Genomic DNA, 27,025 nt, shown 5'->3' with positions numbered 1-27,025 from the left:
AATACTTTGACATATTTGATGCCTAAGATTTCGAAGTGTAGAGTATTGCTCCACCTAAAAGAACATACTTAGGATTAAGCAACTTTAAAACTGTTCTGTAAAAGTTTTTATAATACCTTCCTGCTGAAGTTGCTGAGCAGCCAAATGCTGGAAACTCTAAGAACCTGTCTTTTTCCTTTCTTCGTTTTCTTACTAGGCAGGAATGAAACTGATTATCTTGACCAAAGCAGTGGCAAAGCAGATTTAGCAATTCTTATTTCTGCTGTTTGTATTCTAATTTTTGATCATGTGTTATTTTTTTGCATGCGATGAAGTCCTAAACATTACTTATGACAGATGTAGCTGCATGGGTTGGAAGTATAGTAGTCCACGTCACTAAAGCTCTGGGGAGTTGGGAGTCGGCACACATAGGCATCTTACTGTGTTGTGTTTTATGCCATTATTTTGTACAGCTGAAAGTACCTTCTTAACAGTTAACCTTGGCCCTTAAGTAGAAATTCAGGATGAGGAGAGTTGTTAGTAGTTCCTTTTCACATTGACCTGGTGTGACAGCTGTGAGTTTATTTCAGGTGCTCAGAGTTGTAGTTCTGTGGGAAGTGGTTGTACTTTAAGGCTGTCACACACCTTAGCGAACGCCAGTAACATCATCTTCATTTTGCTGAAGACCATGGAGGCTATTTCTAGCATGTTAACATTCTAAAGTTAATAACATTGAATGTATTTAAATGTATTTTAAAGTATTTGAGGTTTGATCTAGATTCTTGCAATTAATAACCTGCCAGTAGATTTTTGTTTAAATAGCAATTGAAAATGAGCAGTTTTTTTGGATCAAATTTTACAGATCTATTTTAGGGTTCCGCTTTCCCTGTGGACTTTGAAATAGAAGCATTATCTTAACTGTTATTACTCTTAAAATGATTCTAATGGAGTCTTGAATTAATAGGCAGTCCCATTCATAACATGGTTCTGTACCATCGGAACGTTCATTAAGGGTGTATTGAAAATTCAAGGTGGACAAGGAACTGAAATACTTCATTCTGCCGTTCAGTGCTGTAAGGATTGTATGAATTGTTTCTTGATCCCATGGCTGAAGTTAAATGAAATAGAGTTGATTTCAACAACTGTTATCAAATGATCTCTAGGTTTACTGCCTGGGAATGGGAAATACTTAATAGTTTAGAAGGAAATCAGTGTCACATCTGTGAATTGGGTATTATAAATTCTTGTTAGAACTCCTGAGTGCTTTAATTTCTCTCGCTTGAATTAGATATTTTAATTTTAAAAAATGTCAGCCATACATAAAATGTCAGTTGTGCATATCTTTTTTTAAAGGTAGTCGATATAGTACAGTGTAGGATAAAACTGAGTCTTATCACCCTAAAGTTGTACTTTTGAAAGGGACTTTTGAAAGCCATCTAGTCCAACAGTCCTTATTTTGCTGCTAGACCGGAGACCTTTGCATTAAAAAAACATTTAATCCAGTAGAGGTCTGCTGGTTTGCTTTGGTTAGAAATATCTCTTTGGCTACATAACTTATTTATTATACACTATTGTAAACCAAAGTAACTGACTGTGGAAAAATTGAGTTTTGTTGAGTAGATTTTTGTGTATTTGTACTGGTCTGATTGGGAAGCCAGTTTATGGTAGTTATCTGCAAAGTTAGGGTTGATGAGATCTGTTACATGTTTTTTAATAGGAGTCTTATTTTGAGGGGTTAAGTTTTCTGCATGACTTTCCCCAAAGATATGAAAAGCTCACATTGAAAATCATAGTGCAGTAAACTTCAGGGCAAGGAATTATTTCTCCCATGAACAGATTATGTTTGTTCCTTTTGTTGTATTTACGTTCTTCGTTTTTAAAAAACTGTCCAGTCAGTTCCCATTTGGAATTGATTGATTGCTATTATGAACCTAGGTGTTCTCTAAGAAATTCTCCAGATTGTATTTGATAATACAAGTAATTATTAATTCAGCAAATAGTCACTGAGCGCCTGCTGGGGACCGGGTGCTGTGCTTGGAGCTGCAGTGGCCTCCCCGGTGTCTGCAGGGCGCATGTACCTGCCGGTCCGCTTGGCTGTGGCTGAGAGATCGAGTGCAGGGACTGCAGTAGACTGAGCAAGTTCCCCTTTATTTTCTTCTGTATCAGCTCTAACTTAATTTTTTCTTTTTAATTGTGATGTTAACCTTTGGAAGGAGCTATATGTTAACTTTTCAGCAACTGAGTGGTTTTTGCTTTGCTCTGAAAGTGAGATGGCTGTGTACAAAAAATTTTGAGAGTTTTTGTGAAGACACTTGAGCTAAAGTGTATTTTCACATTGATAAACAGGAGAATCTGGAGATACTGTGATTGAAGAGTTGTACCCATGTTATAAGGGGTAACTGTGCTAACTTCAGGGTGTGGTAGTGGATGGTGAGTTTGTACCTTAATGATTTGTTTATGCTGTGCGCCAGGCATTACTTTACGGCCACACGTAAGTTAACTCATGTGATCCTCATACAGCTCAATGAGATAGGTGCTGTTATTTCACAGGTGAAGAAATCGAGGCATAAGAGCTTCAGTAACTTGTCCAAGTCTCAGAGGCGTTAGGTGACAGACAGGGCGCGGTTTTGGCCGTGGGCATCCTGGCTCCAGAGTCTTTGTCACAGAGATGCCTGCTGCCCCCTGAGAGTCATTCGGCGTCATGCCTGTCACTGCTCTCGGGCACAGCTGTGAGTGTTCTTGGTGTTAACTGCGAGGCACAGGGAAGAGGACATGTCCTGAGCTCCCCCTCACTGTTTGCATCCCTTTCTTCTCTTTCTATCATGGAATGGATTCTGAATTTGATTTCAAACCATCAATAAGAATGGAGCAGAAGTAAAAGATTATGAATAATTTATTTTTGTATACCCGAGATCCATAACTAAAAAATAGTTTGTTCTGTGTGACTTTTTTTTCCTTAAAGTTATTTTTCTGTGTGTATTAATTTTCATTTCAGATGGCCCTGGAGTCTTCTGATTTGTAGTTGGGGTCGGTTGCGTGGCTATAATAGAGTGCTCTAGTTTGGGACAGAATGTTGCTTTCCCTTGAATTATGGGCTATAGGTGGAGGTGGTGTGTGTAACTGGCTTAGATAAGAACTTCCGCTTGCAGATTCCCTTTTTTTTTTTTTAAATAAACATTACTGTAAGAAAATTTGTTCATTTACTTTTATTTATTTAGTAAGTGTTTAGGTGCCTACCACGAACAATGCATCTATGATTTAGGCCCTGTTGGGGATTAAGGCAGACAGCATAGAAATGGGCAATAACTTTTTTTACACCATTGTTTTAGTTCACAAAATATAACTTTTAGTTTTTACATTCACTGTTTTTTGGTGTAACAATTAGGTGCTGTGAATCTCTTGAGAAAGAATAAGATGTTTCCTGGGTGAGGCTAATTATTACCTGAGATTTGAATGGTCCATTAAAAGAATTACTTTGGACACTGAATCTTGGAAGGATCCATTTCCCTTTCAAGAATAATTTCCACCTTCATTTCAAATTTCTGGGTTCGTTTAACACACAGAACAATGTACTTGAATATCTTTATCTTACGTTCCATATTACCAATCCAGAAAACTGCTCCTGTGGTGATCAGCCAGATGAGGAAACTGTTAATCTGTCAAGTATTGTGAAACAGAATTATATTTTGCTGAAGCATTCCAGTTGGGAAGGGAAGAGAAGATACTGTCAACCAGTGTTATTGTTTAGGTCATTACCCAGCTGAGTGACTTGGAGCCAAAAGATTAAATGATAAATTGCTAGCCTTCTAAGATAAGTTGTACTGAAATTCAGTAAACTCTTAGTAGAGTCCAAACTATTCTGTGTAACTGGAGCTTGGCATTTTAAGTGCATAGAATAAATGAGGCTTTGACAGGAACTTTGATTTTTGATGTAGAGATGCTGATTAGAATGGAAATATATTTTCAAGTTAGGACAGTTAAGAATGAGAGTTTTGATTTAGCTATTTGGAAATGGCCTTAATCATAAAATTGTTTCACATTTTATGTGTTAGAATAGTGGATCGGATAAAATTGTTAATAAATGTAAGCTTGGTAATGTTTTCAGATATTTTGTTGCTATGGTACTTTATAGTAATCGTCCATGCTGTTAAATTCAGGGGTGTGTTTACTGCTTGGCAGAATGCTTGTCTACTTAAAACATGCACACACATAGCAAATACCAGAAAGCGAGACGCTGCAGAAAAGTTGAGATGACATAAATTAGTAGTAAAAAGTGAAAAAAGTTCTCAATTTAAAATCCTTATGAGAGCACGCAAGCAAGTGTATTTTATAGTATAATTATTGGGAAACTCTTTAAGACGCAAGTTTTAATTCTAATTCTGTGGGAGAAGGAATGGAGGATAATGACAACTGTATCAGTCTTTAAGTGAGGAAGGATTACTTTAGAGAAAATTATCCTAACCATATGTTGTGGGCTTTTTTTTTTTCAAGTAATGGCAAGGATACAGCAACATGAATAATGTAGATTTTGTGATGTCACCGAGTTTGCAACTGATTGATCTCAGTAACTGTATTTTCTTACATTATAGTCAATTACATCAATTGTAATTACAGTATTGTACACTTCTTACATCATTGTTTATACCATTTTTTGATGACCCTTAAATGTGCAGGGTCCTGAGGAGAAGCTGGCCAGAAATAAAAATTTGTTACTAACAAGTCGTTGAGGTGGGTTAGATATAAATGTGTGTGCGTGTGTGTTAGTCGCTCAGTCGTGTTGGACTCTTTGTGACCCAGTGGATTGTCGCCCACCAAGCTTCTCTGTCCATGAAATTCTCCAGGCAAGAGTACTGGAGTGGGTTGCCATTCCTTTCTCCAGGGGATCTTCCCCATCCAGGGATCGAACGCAGGTCTCCTGCATTGAAGGCAGATTCTTTACCATCTGAGCCGCCAGGGAAGCCTTAAATATAAATTTGGTTAATATAAATTGACTTTGTCTCAGCAGACTTGTTCTTATTTAAAAACAAAACTAAAAATAACTCAGGCAGAGGTATGTTTGTAATACAGTATTTATTTAAATACAGTCAGTGTACAGATATTTTTTGGTCTTCAAGTTAGCCTGTGAGCTCTGTGTGCTTTGGTTGTTTTCAGTCTGTGATATACCCTGAGAGAAAACTTGAGCCACTAAAACAACCTTTGATTTAGTCATTGCTGATCAAAACTTCTATACTCAGCCACTTGCTGTTGAGTCATTAAGTCGTGTCAGACTCTTTGCGACCTCATGGACTGTGGCCTGCCAGGGCCCTATGCCCATAGGATTTTCCAGGCAAGAATACTGCAGTGGGTTGCCATTTCCTTCTCCAGGGGATGTTCCTGGATCAGGGATTGAACCTGTGTCTCCTGAATTGCAGGTGGAGTCTTTACCATTGAGTCATAGTTGCTAGCACTTTGCTCTTTCTTGGGCTAGCTTCTTGTAAATTGATGAAATAAATAGAAGAAATTAAGGAAGACATCAGATAGTACAGCAGATTGCTTTGGGAGTAGAGACTTAGATGATCTAACCTCTTTCTTTGTCCTGTATCAGGAGGCCAAGGAGCTGGAAGCAGTTGCTTATAGCAACTATTAATAGGTAACATTTGTTAAGGCCTAACCATGTCTTGGCCACTGCTGTGAGTGCTTCAGCGTGTACTTTCTTATTGAAGTCTCAGAAGAACTTTACATGGTTAAGTTTATAGGCATAGTATACTTATATAATAGCTATTTAATAATACAAATGTTCATAATGGCATCTCATAAAACACCAAATGGAAGATAAATGTATGCCAAATATATTATCTTTTTTCTTATTCTTCTGCCAGTCCTTTATTCAGTTCATCCAGACACCGTGGGCCAGCACTTTTTTACATTGTATTTAATGTTAATACTATGAAGCAGATAGATAACAGAAACTGTGTAATGAATCAGGAAAAAAAAAATTGTATCGTTCCAGGCCTCTTGCAGTTGTAAGACTCTCCTTCACAGATATTTTTTTCTCTTGCTGTTTAGAATACTGGTGAAAGTATAATTACACTGACCTGCTTCTTAGCTGTGTGAAAGGACTGACTCAGGGTGCCAAGTTTGCTGGTTAAACTAGAGTTAAAAAAATTTTTTTTCTGGTGAACTGAGAAATTTTTTTAAACTTATAATGATAATACTTTATGTGCTCTGCTTTGAAACTTTTTAAAGAATCAAATAAATGTTACGTATGGGAATCAGCTGGCTGCTCAGGGGTGGAGTCGGCACACCCAGGGTCTGCAGCAGGTGAGTTAAACCTGTAGTGACTTCACCTTCTGCTTCTCCAGCTGGGGTGGGATTTGGACTCCTTCAGCTGCAGCTAGTGGAGAAGGCCGTGGCACCGACTCCCGCGTTCTTGCCCGGAGAATCCCAGGGACAGAGGAGCCTGGTGGGCTGCCGTCCATGGGGTCGCACAGAGTCGGACACGACTGAAGCGACTTAGCAGCAGCTGCAGCTGGTTCCCAAGAAAATCTAGGTTGTTTCTTCTGGGTTTTTCTTTTGACAGGAATGTCAAAGTTCCCAACAGATGGCTTTCGTCAGCACTTTACATAACTCTGTAAATTCAAGTCCAAAGAAATACTTTTGGCTTCATTAGGGAACAGGTGAAGAAACAGTTCATAGCATGGCACTATTTGGTTTAGGGTTGAAATTAAGCGTGGAGATTACAGGAGTGTAGCATTTAGGTTTGGAGAATGCCATTCTGGGTCAAAATAGTTTCTAACTGCTAGTTTTTAACTGCTAGCAATTACAGAAAAGGACCTGCTGTGAAAAAATAAGTGTGGCTATATAATGTTGAGTAAGTTGTATTTTTCAACTATGATATATTTTATATTATGTATTTATTTATATCTTGTATGTTTTATATTAATTTTAATTAAATATGTTTTTATTAAAGTATATTATTTTTGTTTTGAATAATGCTTACAAAGTATGGATAAATTCTCAGGAAGAAAAAGAATACAGTCATCTGCATTTTGTAAAACTTGGAGCCAGAAGCCATCTTGGATAAGGATGATTCTAATCTTATTTCACAAACAGAGAAGCTGAGATCCAGAGAGGTTTATGAGTTTTGTTTAATGGCACACAGCAAGTTAAATCACATCTGGGTGATGTGATCAGGCCCTTCTCAGTTCTGTGCTTTTTTCATTAGGCGGTAGTACTGCTTTATAGTTTTAAGAGAGGAAAGAGTATAAAATAACATGGTTAGAAATCTCTTCTTTGATGGAAACCATAGGATGAACCCTGGTGTAGAGGATTTTGTTGGTTTTTGTAAACCACAGATCCATAAATCTGCTTGTCTCAGCGATCGAAGATTCTGGAAAGTTGAGCAGGTGTTTTGGTGGCGGGAGACTGACGAGGGATTAGAAAGTTTCCTTCTGTTTTAGCTAAATATTATGAGAACATGTTAAACTACCCTAAAACTGGGAGATAAAATATTCCTTGAGTTTCAAAAAAAAATGTTCACTTGCAGTTAGGTCTGATTTTCAGAAAGTCATGGATGATGATTGAGTGACTTGGGTAGTTGGTTTGAACTTAAATTTAAGACTGAGATAGCGAGGGACAAGCCTTTCTATTATTAACAATGAAGTGATTTTCATTAAAGGCATAAAGATGGTTGGCCTAGGACTGTATAGTCTTATGTACACATAGTATTTTGGTTCTGGACTTTGTAATTGTTGTTCAGTTGCTCTGTCTTAACTCTTTCGCAACCCCCATGGCCTGTAGCCCGCAGGCTCCTCTGTCCTTGAGATTTGTCGGGCTCGAATACTGGAGTGGGTTGCCATCTCCTTCTCCAGCAGATCTTCCTAACCCAGAGATGGAACCTGTGTCTCCTGCATTGGCAGGTGGATTCTTTACCACTGAGCTCCCAGGGAAGCCCTGATTTTGTAGTGCCAGGAAACAGACTTTACAGGAAAGGCAACAGACAACAAGTCATGTTTGTCTTTTTCGGTTTTTATGACCAACAGGTCATCTCTGCATTACTTTTACTTTGTTGTAAAACTTAGCAAATGGACTAGTGAGTGGCAAATGAAAGTTAAGATTGGGGACAGTTACTTATGAAATAATTGGGTAGAGTAATATGGCACTATTTGGTTTGGGTTAAAATTAAGCATGGAGACTATAGGAGCACGTAGCATTTAGTTTTGCAGTGGGTACAAAGTGTTCTTGGAAAACTTTGAGAGGAGAAAGTGACTGCTGTAGAAAGATAGTCAGGCAGCCTAAAAAAACTTAAAACTGTTGTGTGTATGAAAGAAGGCAGCTGCTTCCTTTTTACCTTTTGTGCAGAAGAGGGGGTCCCCGTGTGTGAGGTGGCTATCATGCTTGCCCTGTAGGCTGCCTTTCCTCCAGGGAGTAGGGGACTGCAGCTGCCCCAGAAGGCTGTTGTTCAGGGTCGGTTTTCAGTTCTCTCTGCTTAGTAGAGTACAGGTTTGTCTTTTTTCTTCCTCATTGGCTGTAGTGAGGCACTTAACTCCTGGCTTTTCTAGAACCTGTAACAGAATTCTTGAAAACATTATTGCTCTGTGTGTGTGTGTGTGTGTGTGTGTGTGTGTGTGTGTGTTGAGTGTAGTGCTGTGCTTTAATAGTTTCCCAGCTTTTCTGTTCAGGACATCTTTAAATGTATGATGTAGGGTTTAGATCCTCTTTCACCATTTTCCAATTTTAGTTATTTCTTTTCTTCCCATGCTAGTCTGTTTTCCTTTAAACAGACATAAATAACGTAACATAAATCTAAACACAGATCTAAAGTTCTGTTCTTTCTAAAGCAGTGGTTCTTAATACTAAATCCACTTTAGAATTACCTGAGGAGGCTTAAAAGACAAATACCAAACCAGTTAGATTGGAGAAGGAAATTGCAATCCACTCCAGTATTCTTGCCTGGAGAATCCCATGGACAGAGGAGCATGGTGGGCTATAGTGCATGGGGTCCCAAAGAGTCAGACACGAGCCAAGTGACTTACACACACATACGTGCACACACACACAAACCAATTAAATTAGACTCCAGCGGTGGGGGCCAGATTTCAGTTTATTTGCTGATATCTCCCTGCATGTCTGATACACAGCCATGGTTGAGAACCACTGCTCCAGTGCTTAGAACCAGCATGTCCTGGGGTGGGAACTGTCGGAGGGAGTTGAGGAGGAATGGGACGGGCGGGGAAGGAATTGCCTGTAATTGAAATTCAGATACAGGGAACACTCTCTTGAACGTACCTTGAACTCAGGACAGTGTACCCCTGAATTTTGTTCTAGCGCCTGACTGTAACTGCCCTGTGTTTCCACCGTTCTCTCTTTTCCCTCTTGCTGCACCTGCTCTTTTATCTCATGAAGGTCTCCCATGGGGTATGTTCTTCAAGGAAGGTTCCCTATGCGATTCTGCTGTGTCCCGCCATGAATGCTTTCCTTGTAACTGCTTGGCCTTATGGTTTATCATTGCAGTTACTTGCTTTACTCCCGCACCTCATTGGCAAACCCCAACCTTGAAGTTACGCCAGCTGTTCTCTTCCTCTGGGCTTCCCAGGTGGCCCAGTGGTAAGGAATCTGCCTTGTCAGGCAGGAAACTTGCGTTCGATCCCTGAGTCAGGAAGATGCCCTGGGGGAAGAAATGGCAACCCACTCCAGTGTTCTTGCCTGGGGAGTCTCATGGACAGAGGAGCCTGGTGGGCTGCAGTCCACGGGGCCACAAAGAGTTGGACATGACTCCGAAACTACATGACCACTCCACCATCCTGTCCTTGCTCTTCTGTGGGACTTGATCATTTTGAAGAGAACTGTGCAAACTCACAGAGTGGTAGGGTGCCGCTTACAAGTTTCGTCTCTGTCGTCTGCTTGGGGCTGTATGGCTGTCAGCAGTCTTTTCTCTCTGCAGGAGTTCAGTATTCTCTCCAGCCCTCTGCCTCGTCTGCAACGGATACTCGTATGTACTCCTTCAGAGAGAATAGAATGTCTCCAGCCACGTGAGCTCATCCAGCTTTACCCTCCCACCCTACCCTAAATGCACGGGTGCTTGTGTTTACCCCTCTTCTGCCCACTTAGAAGACGTGAGGGAAGCGTCCAGAGGCAGCGTATCTGTTCACGTGCAGAATGCTCTCCTCTCTTGCCCTGGAGTCTTGTTCCATCTTTTCACTCCCTGCCGTGTTAAATGGGGACGTCGCTCCTGTCAGGTTAGAATAGAAACAAGCATCGCTGCTCCAGATTCTCTCCGTCTGCACCCTGTGTCCTTCCCTTCATCTTGAAACTTCTTGGGAAAAAGTCTAGAATTGTTCCAAATCTGTTGCAGTCTTGCCTTTGGCCCTAAGCACCATTTGAAACAGCTCTTGTGGACAGTTTTCAGTCTTCATCTTTCCTGATGTCTCAGCAGCACTCAGCACTTGTTGATTATTCTCTCTTCCCTTGCCCTCTGGGATAATTCTTTCCTGGGTCTTCGCCCACTCCGCTCATCTTTCTGGTGATTCATTTTCAGTTCACTGGCTTTCTGTCTTTTGCTTTTAGCTTACATTGTTGAATTTCCTAAGGTTCTATTCTTTGTCTCCTTATTTTCACCTTCCTGAATTATCTCTAGACATACCTTCTCTGTACTGATGACTCTAAATTCATTTATTGTTCAGTTGCTAAGTTGTGTCAGACTTTGTGCAACCCCATGGACTGCAGCATGCCAGGCTTCCCTGTTCTTCACTGTCTTCCGGAGCTTGCTCAAACTCATGTCCATTGAGTTGGTGATGCCATGCAACCATCTCATCCTCTGTCGCCACCTTCTTCTACCCTCAGTCTTTGCCAGCATCAGGGTCTTTTCCAACGATTCGGCTCTTTACGTCAAGTGGCCAAAGTACTGGACCTTCAACTTCAGCATTAGTCCTTCCAATGAATATTCACGGTTGATTTTCTTTAGGAGTGACTGGTTTGATCTCTTTGCTGTCCACAGGACTCTCAGGAATCTTCTCTAGCACCACAGTTCTTAAGCATCAGTTCTTCAGTGCCAGTGATTCTCTCTTTCCCCCTTCTATTTGCTGTGAAGTGGTGGGACTGGATGTCATGATCTTCGCTTTTTGAGTGTGAGTTTTAAGCTGGCTTTTTTACTCTCCTTTCACCCTCACCAAGAGGCTCTTTAGTTCTTCATTATCTGCCATTAGGGTTCTATTATCTGCATATCTGAGGTTGCTGATATTTCTCCTGGTGATCTGGATTCCAGCTTGTGCTTCATCCAGCCCGGCATTTTGCACGCATATAAGTTAAATAAGCAGGGTGACGATGTACAGCCTTGACACACTCCTTTCCCCGTTTTGAACCAGTCCATCGTTCCATGTCTGGTTGTGACTGTTGCTTCTTGACCTGCATACAGGTTTCTCAGGAGACAAGTAAGGTAGTGTGGTATTTCCATCTCTTTAAGAATTTTTCACCATGTGTTATGATCCACACAGTCAGAGGCTTTAGTGTAGTCATTGAAACAGAAGTAGATACTTTTCTGGAATTATCTTTCTTTTTCTATGATGCAAGAGATGTTGGCAGTTTGAGCTCTGGTTCCTCTGTCTTTTCTAAATCAAACTTGTATATCTGGAAGTTCTCGGTTCACATTCTGTTGAAGCCTAGCTTGAAGGATTTTGAGCATTACCTTGCTTACATGTGAAATGAGCGCAGTTGTACAGTAGTTTGAACATTCTTTGGCACTGACTGTGGCCCACCAGGTTCCTCTGTCCATGGGATTCTCCAGGCAAGAATACTGGAGTGGGTAGCCATTGCCTTCTCCAGGGGGTCTTCCCAACCCAGGGATCGAACCCAGGTCTCCTGCCTTGCAGGCAGCTTGTTTACCATCTGAACTACCAGGGAGGCCCCAAAATATGGAATGCTTCATGAATTTGGGTGCCATCCTTGAGTGAGGGTCTTGCTAACCTTCTCTGTATCATTCCAGGTGTAGTGTATGTGCTGCTGAAGAGACCAGTCTATAAATTCATATCTTAACCCAGACCGCTCTTTTGGTCTCTGGACTTAGGGATCACTGTCTTGTGTAGAGTCTTAGCTCAGTTGATCGCCCTCCTCAGCTTGCTCTTTTGATCTCATGCTTTGTGAGAGGCATTGCCCTTGACTCTGATTCCTAGCGGGCTGGAACTCTGGTGCCGCCTTCTGCACTCGCATGCCTCTCTTTGGGATTCAGCTCTAGTCCATCCCTAGCCTTTGCGCCTTTACTTCTGGAACGTCTCTTTCAGGGAGCTGCTTCTTCATTCCAGCCACTCCTCTCGGTGTGCGTCCTCACCATCACGCTCCTGACCTAGTCAGTTGAGAACAGAGGCTCAAGAACCAGAGAGGGTCTGGGTTTGCATCTCCTGTTGGTACTGCTTGCTTTATCACCTCGCATAACTTGCTTAATCTTTCTTTGCCACATTTCTTTCTATAGAATGGGGATAATACAGTGCCTGTCTTGTAGTGAAGCTCTGAAGATATGATGAGTTAATAGAGTGTACGTCAGTGTTGTCTAATAGAGCTTTGTACGATGACGGCTGTCCTCAAAGCAGTTGTCACTCGCCACATGGCTCTTGAGCCTATGAGATGTGGCTGGTTGACTGTAGAACTGAAGTTTACATTTGCTATACTTGTAATTTAATTGAAATAGCCCCCTGTGACTAGTAGCTGCAGCCCTGAGCTGCACATGCCTCGTGCTGTATAAATGTTACCTGTCAGCCTCTTTCTAAAACTCTGCTGAAGGTCCTCAGTGCCAGATTCCGTGGCCTGCAGAGTATGTGTGACCTTGACCCCCTTTTTACCTCCCGTGTCGCTCCAGTGCCCTTCGTGCCCCTCGATGTGGCGCTGCTCGGAGTGTGGTCCCAGGGCCAGAAGGAGCAGTGATGTCCCTGGAAAACCTGTTTGAGGCGCAGATTCTTGGGCCATTCTCACGCCTGCTGAATTGCGCACGGGGGTGGGTGGGGCACAACCGTGTGTAGGTTAATAAGCCCCCAGTTGATTCTGAGGCGTGCATGCTAGGGCTTGAGGACCGCTGTGCGTTCCCGGCCACCTGGCGTTCTGCGGGTCCACCGTGTTTCCTCCTTCTCTGTTTTTCTCTTGTCTCGGTTCCTTTTTCTCCTCTTCACCACTCAGCTCTTCCTTAACTTTGAAGACTTAGCCTCGGCACGGCCTAGACGCGTTCTCTGCTCCCTGTCACCCGTCTTGCTTCCAGGCTGACTTAGCCAGTCCGTTCTCCAGGAACGGCTTCTCCCTTCTCCACTCCCTCCTCCAGGCCCCTGATGGGCTGGACACACTCCTCCTAGCCCGCTTGCATCCTATGAATAGTGGACTGAGGGTCTGGTTGTCCGTCTCTGTGCCCCATCCATCTCACACAGTGTCTGGTGCTTTGCACGTGTTTCTGGAGCATCTTCCAGGTGCCAGCACGCTGGTCAGGTCCTGAGTGAGGGAGATAGAGCCCTGGCATTAACACTCCAGTGGTCGGGCTCTGGCGGACTGAAGCAGGACTGAAGCAGTGTGCCGTGGAAAGGCGGAGGGGGTGGGGAGGGTGAGGGAAGCCTTCTCAGAGGAAGTCACATGTGAGCAGTTAGAAAGTGGGGAAGCAAGTGGGTGGGGTGGGAAAGAGAGTGGTTCCTGCAGAAGGAACAGCATGTACAGAGGCCTGGAAGCAAAACATTGTAGGCCCACAGTAAACATTTAATTGAATACGAATTTTAAAAAAAGCAAGTCACGTGTCTAACTTTTGAAGTGCTACGCTCTCCCCAGCAAACTTTAGTTAGCACTTTATAAGGTGCTTTTATATTTGATATCATGCTTTCTTTGAGCTGATGTTTAGAGGGTGACCTCCAAGCCAGCAGAATACATTTATCTTTTTTCTTTCTTCCTTCCTTTTTGCCTTTTATATGGTAGAATAAAGAATTTATCTGAAGCAGTCTTCTACAGAGTGAGGGACACATCAGTGCTAGCACAGGTAAACACATTCCTTTTATTGCATAAGAATAGGCCAAGGCTTTAAGCAAGCAGCTTCAAATTAAGGGCACTGACAAGCATGTCCGGAGGAAGGCTGAAAGGTAGCCAGCATGACCGTCGCAGCTGTGGGCGCTCCTGTAGCCCCACTCTGTACCGGCCCTTTTCACCCTTGTTGCTGCCTCCCAGGCTTCTTGTTGCTCTCATTAACCCCCCGTTTTAAGGGCATCAGTCCTTGGTGCTATGTAAGTTCCCTTTTTGTAGCTGTTGAATGCCTGCTTCTGTCTGTCTGAGACTTTATATGTGTGCTTTTTAGTAAAAAACTCATCTTTTACTCTCAGAATGCTTTACAAGTAGTTTGGCTCCATCAACTACTAATTTTGGAGAAAGAAAAACACACAGTTTTGTTTCTGATAACTTCAGCAATGCAGACAACACCTAACGTTAGCCTAGAAAGCTAGAGAAAGGAAAAGAGAAAGTTTTCCCCCAAAACTTTATATGGGTGGTAATAACATGCTCTGGTGTTCCACAGATTGAAACGGGCTTTGCTTTCATACATATTTTCTTTTGACACAGTATTTGTAGCAAGGTAAGCAGTCCAGGTCTAGGGTGACCAGGTTTTGCTTATTCAGAATTATGTGGTTAGTTAAGGGAATAAATAGAACTAGAACCAGATTTCTCTCTCTCTCTCTCTTTTGGTGGTATCTTTGGTTTGGGTATCAGGGCGATGGTGGCCTCATAGAATGAGTTTGGAAGTTTTCCTTCCTCTGCAATTTTTTGGAACAGTTTAAGAAGGATAGGTGTTAACTCTTCTCTAAATGTTTGATAAAATTCGCCTGTGAAGCTGTCAGGCCCTGGACTTTTGTTTGTTGGGAGGTTTTAAATCATGGTTTCAATTTCAATGCTTGTGATTGGTCTATTTCTTCCTGAACCAGGTCTCTCTCAAGCCCAGTACTCTTTCAGCCACATTAGGCTGCCTCTTGTTCATGAAAATGATAGTGTTTAAAAAAAAAAAACACAAATGGGTGCTTCTTTAGCATTTTTAGTTACATACATCTGTGAAACCTCGCATCAAGTTAGACGTGTTATTAATCCTTATAACCAGGTCTTGACATACTGTTAGATGCTCAGAAAATGCTTGTTGAGTGGAAACTGTCAGGTTTAAACTGGAAAGGGGGATGAAATAAGATGGTTGAAATAAGGTGGTTGGTTTTTTTCCTTCTTCTTCTTTTAAGTATTAAGTCTCCTAGTGAACTTAGAAGCTGAAACCATTTATCCTCTTAGAATATATAGATTGAAGGGAGAGACAGTTTCTGATGTTCTCTGCAGATGCTTGACACCTCAGCTGAAAAGTGCCTTCTGCTACTTCCTTCAGGGTAATATTTGTTCTGTTACCCATGTAGTGTTTTTAAAAGTTTAAGAAATTGTCTTTCCCCCATAGGTAACACATTCACTGGTACGTAAAATTTTTAAAAGTACAAAAGAGGAATATTCCATGAGACGGCCTCCTAACTCCAGTGCCCTAGCCGACCAGTTCTCTCCCTGGGTAGCTGTCAGTAAGCTTTGTTTCCGTCTTGCCTTCCGAAGAGATCTGTGTGTATGTGAGCAGTCACTCTCTATATGCATTTTCCCCTTTGTTTCCCCCCTCCACAGTTGATAGTGTATCTTAACATTCTGTTCTGCACCCTCCTTTTTTTTCCCTCCCTGCTTAATGACATAGCTGAAGTGTATTCCATATCAATACGTAAAGTTTGGTGGTATTCCCTTGTGTGGGTGTGCTGTAATTCATATAACTAGTCCCATGCTGATAGACATTTGTTTCCAGTTTTTTTTTTGTGACTGCAAATAGTACTCAAATAACCTCCTTTGTATGTTGTTTTACTAACAAATTCCTAGAAGTGGAATGATTGAGCAGAGTGTGTCTTTTCTTCGTAATTTTGATATTTCTAAGTTTCTCCCCGTGGAGATCCACCCACCCACTGTGTGTATGAAACTCCTTGTTTCCCTACACCCTTTGGAGTAGTTTTTCCAAACCTTTTGGTCCTGGCAGTCTGATAAATGCGTAGTCGTTTCCATTTTTGACTGTTCTTTCGCTCTCGTTGGAGTTTGCTCTTCTAGCCTAGTGACCAGACAGCCTCTGATCGCCTCTGATCCACCTCTGAACCTTTCTGCCTGATTACTTGAAAACACGCAGTTTTTAGAGATCGTTGTAAATCTTCTCTTAACTGTTGCCTTAAAAAACATATAGGTCTTTTTGCTGAATCTCTCTTGTAAGCAATGACTTATACTGATAGATTTCTGTCGAGGAGAATGAGCCCCCTGTGCCTACCGTAAACATTTTAGCCTTTCGCTTTACTACTTCTGGCAAGGAATAGATGACTTAGTATGACCTTGTTCGTCAATCTTTTTAAGTGCTTATATTTGAAAACACATAATTTTGAATAAATATTGTATGCTAGGTAATACATTTAGGTCATACCAACCTTTTAAGGAAGGTTGTCTCTTTTATAGAGGAAACAAAGGCTCATAGAGGTTGAGTGATTTGCCCAAGGTTATATAGCTTTAGTATGTATGTGCCAGAGTGGAGAGGCTAGTGGAGTGGTCAAAAGAAAAAAACACTGTGAACTCAGAGTTGAGATAAACTGAAACTATGGTAAACTGATGCAGTGGTTTAAAGTGCTTCCTAAATTATATTAATAACTCTGATTAGCTTAGGGCTTATATTTAAGAGCACATATCTTGACCTCATCGATTACTTATTGTTTGATTTTTAAATTACTTCACCCTCCATGAGCTTCAGTTCCTTTCCTGTAGAAGAGAAGTAACCACCTTATGCATCCAGCAACTGCCTGTTAAAGATCGTTTCAAGCTTGAGCAAGTCGTGGCTCAAGTGGTTCCTTTCTTTTTTTTTTTGCCTTCACTTGAAAAAAAATTAGCAGCAGGAAACAGTGCTGATTTGCCTCTCCTTTCTCCAGAAAATACCAGAACAAAACCAAACAAATTGATTTATTAACCCACAAAATACTGCCATCATATTTTAAAGGCTGAAGTTTTCATGAACACATACCCACTTTTAACAGGACATAGAAGCAGACGTCTAGATAGATTAAAAAACATTTCACACATCTATAATCCTTTTAAGTTAGGGTGGATATTCTCTGGTCATATTCTTGTAGAAATAGGGACACTATATGACAATCCCTCCTTTGGCCTTTTTTTAAGTAACAGTATTTCTCTCTTCTCTAGTAAAAATGATAACCAAAAAAACCAACAACCCTCACCACCCCCACCTCCCCAGAGTACCCCCTTTGTTAAAGTTGTCAAAATAAGTCTGTATTTTGTATCTTGAAGTTCAGGAGTAGAGTAAGGATGAAGCCTTAGAGCTGTTGTTTTTCATCATGCAAAGCAACCTGGCCCATATTGAAAATCAAACCAAGAACTTTAATGTAATTAAGCACCGTGTTATATAGCACTGCTTCTCAAATTTTCATCTGGAGATCTTGTTAAAATGCAGTTTCAGGTCTTTGCCTGAGATTTTGCATTTCTAACAAGCTCAACAATTCTGCTGCTGCACAGAACACCCTTTGAGCAGCAAGTTTCTGTAGGACTGAATTTCTCCTTTACTCTTGACTGATTTTCCTAAGTCATATGCTTAATTTCAGATGCTCAGCAGATTGCCCCTGAATGTCTGTGTCCCAGGCACTGTGCTAGGACTGGGATCATAATGAGAATGCTAGGGAGACACTGCTGTCAGTCAAGGGAAAGCCACGGAAATAAAAACAGTCCAGTAGTGAAGTTGTGATGGACGTGTCCAGGGAACTCTGAAAAGAATCTAAGTCAAAAGCTACTTTTTAAACAGGTTTATGGAGATCCTGAAACTGGGTTCTCTGATACGTTGTCATGTAAGTTCTCAATAGATGTAAAGTGAAACTGGTTGAATTGTTAGTCTAAAACAGATGTTGGCAAACTCTTTTTTTGTGAAGGGCCAGATAGTAAATATTTTGGTCTATCTGACCACTGTGTGGTCTCTGACCCAACTACCCAACTCTGAGCAAAGCAGCCACACATATCTTCTTGGAAGGCTTTGCCTACAGAACCGCTGGCAGGCTGGATGTGATCTGGAGGCCACAGTGTGCCCACCCTGGTTATTACACCTTGTATATTACACTCAGTTGTAAGTTGTGTGGAAAATAACTTAAAGTAAGAATGATTTATTTTAAAAATGCGCTCTCTTGGAACATAATCATTTACCTAGTGATACCCCGGAGAATGGATCATGCATGTAATTGTCATTTGTCCTGTGTATCATCGGGAAAAGATGGGTAAAGAATTACAGTTAATACTCTTAATTGAAGAGCAGCTCAAATGCCTGTTTCATCCTTTTCTTACGTGGAGAAAGAAGCTATGACAGGTAAGAGGGGTTAGGGAGTTTCAGTACAGCTATGTAATAAGACATTTCCATAATTTACTTTTTCTGGCCAGTATTGAAGAACATGTAATTTCTGGATCAAAAGAGAATGACGTTGTTGGGTACTCAGATCAGTTATTATCATTTAAGGTGATGAATAGAATTTAGGCTCTGGAGTTTGCTTTCTGGTCTCTCCACTTAACTAGTTGTGATCTTGAGCAAGTAATTTATAAACTCTTTTCTCCTCAATTTCTTAGTAGGATCATGACCTTGAACACAGTTTTGGGGATGATAAGAAATGCTATTTGATAGAACTGGTAAACAGTAGGCCCTTAGTAGATGTTACTTTCCCTCCCTTCTGATCTGCTTGAAAAATTAAGAAAAAAAAGTCTCTGTCACGTAAGAATGTTAAAATTTTCTTGGAGGTAAAAAAAAAAAGTGATGGAGGAGCAGCTCAAAATAACGTGCAGACAAATGTAAGGCCTCTTAATAGAGAAGTAAGTGGGTAAGAATTATTTAACTCTGGAACTGAAGTCTTAGAAATTCTTTCAATTTGAATTCCTATTTTTACAGATGAGAAGAGATTGCATGACTTCCCCTAAGTATCTCTATGTTGTCTTTGTAAATAGGTAAAGAAGGAGAGTAACATTCATCCATTAACCAGATGTTTCTGGCTCTTGGTTAGGAATTTATCTCTAAGCTAAATTCATCTTGTTTCATTTTAAACACTTAATAGCTTTCTTTGCTTATTTTGAACCCTTGGTAAATGTTGACTCAAATAATTTTGTCTTCAGCAGAGATGAAGAGTAACTATAGTCCTGACTATAAAATTAAATAATCTTGATTTATTTAATGTTGCCACTAGGAACAAATTTTTAATGACATATTTGTAGTTCTTTTAGCTTGGTTTTTTTTGCAGACCTAAAAATTTACAATAGTATTAGTCTTTTTGAATTGCATCAGTAGAAGGGAATACTGACAAGCCAAAAAATGACACAATATATGTGTGTGTGTGTGTGTGTGTATGTATATATAAATTACTATTTAATGGCTTAACTCAGTTCTTTTCTGTCTTGGGTTATTGTAGTTGTCTTTCAGCTGGCTTTCCTTCATTCATCCAATAAGTAGTAATGATACCTGGCATGATAAATGCTGCGAATCGAGCAGTGAACCAAATGGGTACAAACCCCTGCCCTCATGGACCTTGTATTACCTGGCAGACTTCAGTCTCGCCTTCTGAAGCTCACGTCTGTATTGTCTGATTATCCTCTCTAAAATGTCTCGTCTTCTGTTGTTTAGAACCTTCAAGCCTGTTGGATTTCTGTTACTATGTGGGTAAAATTCAAGCTCCTTAGCTTTTTTGCAGCTTCATCTGTTGACACGCTCTTCTTGACCCACAGTCTTTCAACATATGACAGTTCTTATAAGCACCACGTTCTCTTGCCTTTCAGTTTTTATATGTATTTATTTCTGTTTGGAATGTCGTTCTTTTAGACATTCCTCCAGACAAAACCAAAAATAGCTAATAAACCTCCTTAAACGACCCGCTACCATTACTGGTTTGGTGAGATGACTTTCTTCCTGTATGACCATAGCAAATATATTCTCATGGTATGTTAGGCATGCTGGTTTTTCTCCCTAGGTTATGATAGTCTGTTTAGCTTCATCTCCTACTGGAATTAAAAGCAAATTGCTCTTTCTTTCTTTATTTTTCCTTGTCTGTCAGGGCGCCTGGCTGGTAGTTTGAAATAATCCATTGAACAGTGAATGAAATGCATGAACTTCTATCTCAGTACTATCAAGATATCTCAAGAGTGTTGGGGGTTCATGCAATAAATCTTTGAATTTGTGGAGTGCTTACTATGTGCCAGGCAGTAGATAAGTAGCTGACCTGCTCTCAGATGAGTCTGTGATAAGACTAACAGCTTCCTCACTTTTACAACAAGCTATCTTTTTTTTTTTCCTCATTACCGGCCCCCCCCCCCCCCCCCCCCCGACAGATGTCGTAAATAGTGCAGATGAATCAGTAGTCTGTACTCTCAAGAGTCCAGTGCTGATGGTATCTTTCACATACAGCAGTGTTTTAAACTATTGAATAGAGACTGATGAAAATGTGGGGATCCACAAACCATCTTAAGGTCATATGAGGAGGGAATGTGAGTCCTGGTTTATCAGGAAACCTTCTGTGGCACCTTCTGGCGAGATGAAGAAAGCGTCTACATCCAAACTGGGAGGAACGGGGTACTAGCTTGGAAGATTTTGGAGACCACAGTGAAATAGTCTTTAAGAATTACTGCAGCACTGACACCTGGATGGTTCAAAGAGTGACACTGTAAATGAGCAGGAACCACCAGCAGAAAATGAGCGCCGACAACTCGCAACAGGAGAGTGTTCCACAAGAGGTGAACTCTGAAGTTAGGAAAGGTGTAAGACACTTACTTTTGCTTACATTTTTCTTTCTTGTTTGCACAAGATTAATATATGATAAAATATAAGAACACTTAACAAAATGTTTACATTAAAAATTTAGGTAATAAGAATTTGGAAAGAACTGGAGCGGGGGGATTGGACATATAAATGTGTACGAAAGCACTAGTATTTTTTGAACCCCTCAGAGATCCAAAGTTATTTGGATAGTTTAGTGGCATACAAAATGTATTTTAAACAACTGTGCTCATTAAATTATTGCATTTATTATCTTTAAAAATGTGAAGGCTTCTAAATGGTTTCTTCCCCCGATTAAGAACAGAATTTTGACCTTTAAATGTTAACCTTGGAGGAAAATTTCTTCTGTTCCCCTACCTCTCACCTTTGTGATAGAGCTATCTGCTTGTACATCTCAAATTTCACCAGCGTCCGTCCCTCCTTTTTGAAGACTAATGGACTCTGGCCTCTTTCATAGTGCCGTTGTCTTTGACTCTTGCTTTACACCGTGGCTTCTGTGTTTGTGACTGTTGGTCTCTGAAGTTGTTGTACGTTTATAGGGATGTTAAAAGTGTCTCGTATCCTCATGCTGGTGTTTTCAGTTCATGGATATGCATATGTAAATCTGCGGTTTTGGAAAGGATTGTTGAAGTATAAGATGTGTGTATATTTGTTATGGGGAAAAGGTTTAATTAATCTTTGATGAGCCTTGGTGTTAATTTTTATTGCTCAGTTTTCATACTGATTTTAAAACAGCAAGCAGAAGAGGGTTGTGTTTTCCAAATTGCTTCCTTGGTGTACTGGTTACTGAGTTTGTGTTCCGAGAACAGAGGGATCCCTGTTGCAGTGAGTTTAGGAACAGTGCATATTCATAGTTCACATAAGCACGTTAAAGGCATGTGGAATGCCTTTTCACTCTGCTTAAATAAGCCTGTTTGTATAAGGGAAGGCACCTTCCCTCCTCTTACTGCCCTTAAGATCTGTTTAGGAACCACAGCGATTATACTTTTTCTGGGGCTCTAATATGCTTGCAGATCCTGGCCTTTTGGTGGTTAGTGGCAGGTAGAGTCTTTGCTCTTGCCTGCTTTTGCAGTAAAAATGTCTGTGGGAGTTATTAATATTTAAAGGGGGGAAAAGGAGCTAGTCATTGTCAATCAGAAAAACCTGTGGCTAGGGCATCTGTTTATGTCCATGAGCAGACATCTCTGCTATCTCTTAGTTCTTAAATGAACATCAGACTTGTTGGCTGTTTGGATTATTGGAGCAGGAATAAATTGATGTTCAGTTCAGTTTTTCATGGCATTGGAAGGGACAAAAAATGTTTAAAACAAAATTTTGATTAAATCAAAGTGCCTTTTTTTTTAAAAAAAGAAAAACTTCTAAATGAAGAAAAATATTCTTAAACATAAGTGTTTAGCTCAGCCTTTTTAATCACCTGTTTTTCTGTTCAGAAGATAGACTAATGCATATTCTAGGAATTGAAATGTCCCCAGAAAGCTTACAGGAAGTTGTGAGCTGGCATTGCAGGCTCCCTTAGATGTCCTCATTTGTAAGCACCTTGAAGAGAAAGTGTCCATCTTTCTATCGCTCACAGGCAAATTACTTGTTTCATGTGAGGCAGTAATTCGTGTCCTCATTTACGGCAAGAAGGGCTTTGTGTTGAGTTGTCAAGTGCCGCCTGTGTGTCTCAACGCTGTCGACCGCCTGGGATAGCTGTTCAGTGCGATTGCGGTATCCGGAAGGTTGTTAGTGCAGTTGCCTCCTGATTCATCTGCCCTCCTCGCTTCCCAGCTCCGTCCACCCCCACCCCCCCTCGCTCGGGCTGAAGGGGTCTGGCTGTGAACTGCAGTACTGCTCACCCTAGCACAGGACCGCTCGCTTGAGTCAGGACTCGAGTACAGAAGGGGCACAGACGTGGCCCTGACCTCACTGGACAGATCGTTTGAGGGTTTGATGTGTCGGGTACGGGAGGCTTTGTGTGTCTCTGTGGATGACGTTGGTGGAGCATCTCTGACTGACTTGGCGTTTTCTAGCGTGCTCTGTTCTTCTCATTGCCCTAGTGTCTTCTTTCATGCAGTGGTTCAACCATTTGAAATTGTCTCTTGAGGCTTAAGAACAAGGAGTAGTGGAGGAATTACCAACAGTGTTTCCTCAGCTAATTAAAGAGGCTTGAGCCTATAATCTGACCTATCCTAATCCTGAATTTGTAGCTAGGATTAATCATTGCATGTACCAAAGTATGTTATTCTGCTTCAGCTTCTGTCTCCCTTGCATATGGATTTGTTCGTTCTAATTGAGTAACACATCTCTGACTTTCTGTGTGTGTGTGTATCTACGTATATATCTTTTCCTTATTTTGATGTTCATTTGTCGTGTCTGTCCTTGTCTTACAGCTGTGATCTCTGCCCCACTCAAAATAAAACAGAAACTGATCATGCTGTTTCATGATCAGCATCAGCATTTCAGGGTTGAAGGTATATTTGTTGATTTAATTATATATATATATATATATATATATATATATGAAAAAAAGCCTGGTAGCTTGAGACTTCTCTCTGTATGTATTTTAAGAAAGAACATAGTTTCCTAAGCCTCAAGCTGCAACTGTGGCTGTTTTTCCTGGTATATTTGCCTTCAGTCGACTTTTCTGTGGGCTTCGGCCTTGGCTGGCTCTAGCGTGGTACAGTGACTGTGAATGGCGTAGTAGCTCATTACAAGAGTCGCAGCGCTCTTGCAGAGGTGCTTTTGCACTGTGCTGTGTGGGGGGCAGTTCGGCAGGAGTGCTGACTGTAGCAGAGCCTGCTGGTAAGTCTGACAGCTTTGTCTCACACGTCACCTGCAGTCCAGTGGCAAACGCTTCTGGCTCTGCCCTCAGTGCGCAGGTTGGTGATTTACGGCCCCAACCACACTGGCCCCCCACTTCTTTTGTACAACCTATGAGGTAAGAATGTTTTTAAACATGTTATTAAATGGTTGAAAAAATTTAAAGGATAATATTTCATACTTGGTGAAAATTATATGTAATTCAAATTGCAGTGTCTTTATAAAGTTTTATTGAAGCACAGCCACACTTGATCATGGCTTCTCTCTTCTCTCCCACTTAACAGAAGAATTGAGTAGTTTCCGAGGCTTCCCTTGTAGCTCAGTCGGTAAAGAAGCTGCCTGCAGTGCAGGAGACCCAGGTTCAATCCCTGTGTTGGGACGATCCCCTGGAGAAGGAAATAGCAACCCACTCCAGTATCCTTGACTGGAAAATCTCATGGACAGAGGAGCCTGGTGGGCTGCAGTCCATGGGGTTGCAAAGAGTCGGGCATGAGTGAATGACTAACTGCGTAGTTTTCAGCGAATGTGGTTGCAACTAATGCGGCCCGCAGAGGCTGAAGTATTCACCGCCTGGCCCTTTCCAGAGACAGCTTGCCAAGCCGCGCTCTGGAAGACACAGCAGGGGCCATCACGTGTCTCCCCCCCCCCCCCCCCCCCCACCGTCAGACTTATGACTTGACCATTGCTTTTGCTTCCTGATTATCTCCTTGCTCTTGTCCTTGTCCACCTGCATCTACACAGTCAGAGGACTTTTTTTTTTTAATCAGATTTTGTGACTGCTTTGCTAAAAACCATCTATAGTGGTTTGCTGCCTTGCTCAGTGAGTGTGGAAAGTGTGTCAGATTTCTCTGTTGGTGATTGTGGTGTAAAAGCAGACATGCAGTGTGGGAGCAGATGGACACGGCTGAGTCTCAGTAAAACTTTATTCACAGCAGCAGGTGCTAAGCTTGGTGCGGCCTCTGGGCTTTTTCTGACTTCTGCTCTAAAGAGTGTGAAAGCTTCCCAAGCCCTTTCCTTCCACGTGACACGCATTTCCTGGTGGACGTCCTGCAGTTCTCCTCCTCTGCTGCCCACCGGCCGCCGGACTTTCCTTTCATCCCGGCACATCCCCACATAAGCACCCTTGCACGTGCCGGGCCCTCTACTTGGAATATTACCACCACCACCACCCCTCACCCCCCAGGCAGTATCTGTTGGATACCTGCTATGTACCAGAGAATGTCCTCAACTTCTGGGGTTTACCTGTGAGCAAAACCTAAAACTTAACACCTTATGTAGCTCACTTCAGGAGGAGTGTGTGTGTGTGTGTGTGTGTGTGTAGACAGTAAAAATAATAGCAGATATAAAAAGTAAAGGATACTATGTGTCATAAGACACATGCAATGGGAAAAACCAGACTGTGCTGAGAGAGGCCTTGTGGGGAAAGTGACGTCTGCAGAGATCTTTGGGAGTGGCTGTGGGAGGGGGTGGTCTCCAAAGTCAGTGTTTGCGTGGCTTGGCTCCCTCCCCTTCTTCCCTGATTGCCCTGTAGAAATTGTAGAAATTGCAGCCTCTCCATCACACCCGGGACTCCCTGGTGCCATTTCTGTGTGGTTTCTGTCCCTAGGACGGACTGCCAGTTGACATGCTCTGTATTCTAGTTTGTCTCCTCCTCCTAGAATGTAACCTCCAAGAGAGCTTTCTTTTTGATTCCTGGTTTTTACTTAGTGCCTGGCACATAGTTGGTATTCAGAAGTATTTATGCAGTGAATCCGTCTAGGTGAATTGATAACCCCTAGACTTTTTCTTTACCAGTAGTATTTTTATCATGCTTATCACTGCATGTATTTACCACTTCTTGGTAAGAAATAGGTTATTGGGTGATAAATACGGAAGCACAGGCGGAAGGAAGTTCAGCAACACCAAGTACTCTTCGAGATGATTTTGTTTCTTTTTAAATCAAATGGCTACATATGTATAGTTAGAAAGACACCATTAAAAAAAAGTGATGTTGAGACTTCTCTCCTGGCCCAGTGCTTTAAGACTCTGCCTTTCCAATGCAGTGGGTGTGGATTTGACCTCTGGTTGGGAAACTAAGATCCTACATGCTGCAGGGTGCAGCCAAAAAAAAATAATAAAAATAAATAAAAATTTTAAAAGGTGATGTTGGAAGGTGATTGAGGAAGGGAAAAAAACAAGGCTGTGCTTAGTGATACGTCTAGGTGGACAGTGAGCTGGATGTCCTGCTTCTAAACAGAAAGGCCCATAAGGACGTCCACATGTCCTCCCCCTTGTCCATCACTCTTCCCTTTTTCAATTCGAAATAGCCTCGAAACAGTTGATTTAGAACAGGCGTCAGCAAACTAGACCCAGCCTGTGAGCCAGTCCTGTCCAGGACCTGTGTTTATATGGACTTTTAGCCAGTTTTATATTTTTAAAGGGTTATTAAAAAAAAGACTACGCTGTAGATGACACAGGCTTTACGTGGCCTACAAAACCTAAAAATACTTTCTGCCTTCCTACAGAAACAGTTTGCTAACCTTTGACTTATAGGTAAGGCACCTTCTTGGTTGCTTACAGCGTAGAAAGTTATTTCTCTATGGTGGTATTCATAAATAACAGAACTTTAGATTTGGAACAAGTAATCCGTCTCACTTGTTTCAAAGGTTGTGTTGAGACCTGCAAAGCTATCTTAGCTTTCTGGGGTAGCACAGCTTTCTAGGTATAGACCCCAAGTCCCTAGCTCGTTATTTTTTATGTACCTTTTTTTCATATCAGTAAAGAGTGGTGTGGAGAAGGCGATGGCACCCCACTCCAGTACTCCTGCCTGGAAAATCCCATGGACGGAGGAGCCTGGAAGGCTGCAGTCCATGGGGTCGCTGAGGGTCAGACACGACTTGAGTGAATTCACTTTCACTTTTCACTTTCATGCATTGGAGAAGGAAATGGCAACCTACTCCAGCGTTCTTGCCTGGAGCATCTCAGGGATGGGGGAGCCTGGTGGGCTGCCGTCTGTGGGGTCACACAGAGTCAGACACGACTGAAGTGACTTAGCAGCAAAGAGTGGTTGGTGTTCCCTCTTTTGTTATGTCTTAGGCAGACTGTTTTCTTCTAAGCCTAATTTTTATCATCTGTGAAACTGAGAAATTGATACTGTAGGCATTCTGCAATAATTAAATAATGCCATAAGGTACAAGTATACAGGTAAAAGTGCTCAACAGATCAGAGCTACTTTATGTTATTGTGGTGTAGTCAACAGATTTCTGGTGCCTAAAGGTCACGCCCCTCTTCCTGCCCACACCCATTGTTGAGGGGGTGGGGTCGCTCCGGTCTCCCCTCCATCCTCAAGTCAGCTTCTGCTCTCTGCGTGTGTCCTATCTCCCTTTGTCCTGTCTCATAGGGATAAATATGATGGCTCACATGGTAATCCAGGATAAATGC

At 41.6% G+C, this 27,025-nt stretch overlaps 1 protein-coding gene and 1 non-coding gene across 2 annotated transcripts in view; one reads left to right on the top strand and one right to left on the bottom strand.

The window, feature by feature from the left end:
• KAT6A (lysine acetyltransferase 6A) overlaps nucleotides 1-27,025 on the top strand; it is a 103,973-nt gene that overhangs the window by 3,872 nt on the left and 73,076 nt on the right. The gene's annotated exons all lie outside the window — the stretch shown is intronic.
• Nucleotides 11,862-11,965, bottom strand: LOC138431178 (U6 spliceosomal RNA). The gene has a single exon (XR_011253582.1). It is a non-coding gene; the product is annotated as a U6 spliceosomal RNA (small nuclear RNA).

The sequence above is a fragment of the Ovis canadensis genome, chromosome 26, assembly GCF_042477335.2.
Source record: "Ovis canadensis isolate MfBH-ARS-UI-01 breed Bighorn chromosome 26, ARS-UI_OviCan_v2, whole genome shotgun sequence".
Taxonomy (NCBI): Eukaryota; Metazoa; Chordata; class Mammalia; order Artiodactyla; family Bovidae; genus Ovis; species Ovis canadensis.
Note: the sequence above shows the minus strand (reverse complement) of the source record. Positions and strands in the feature narration are given on the sequence as shown.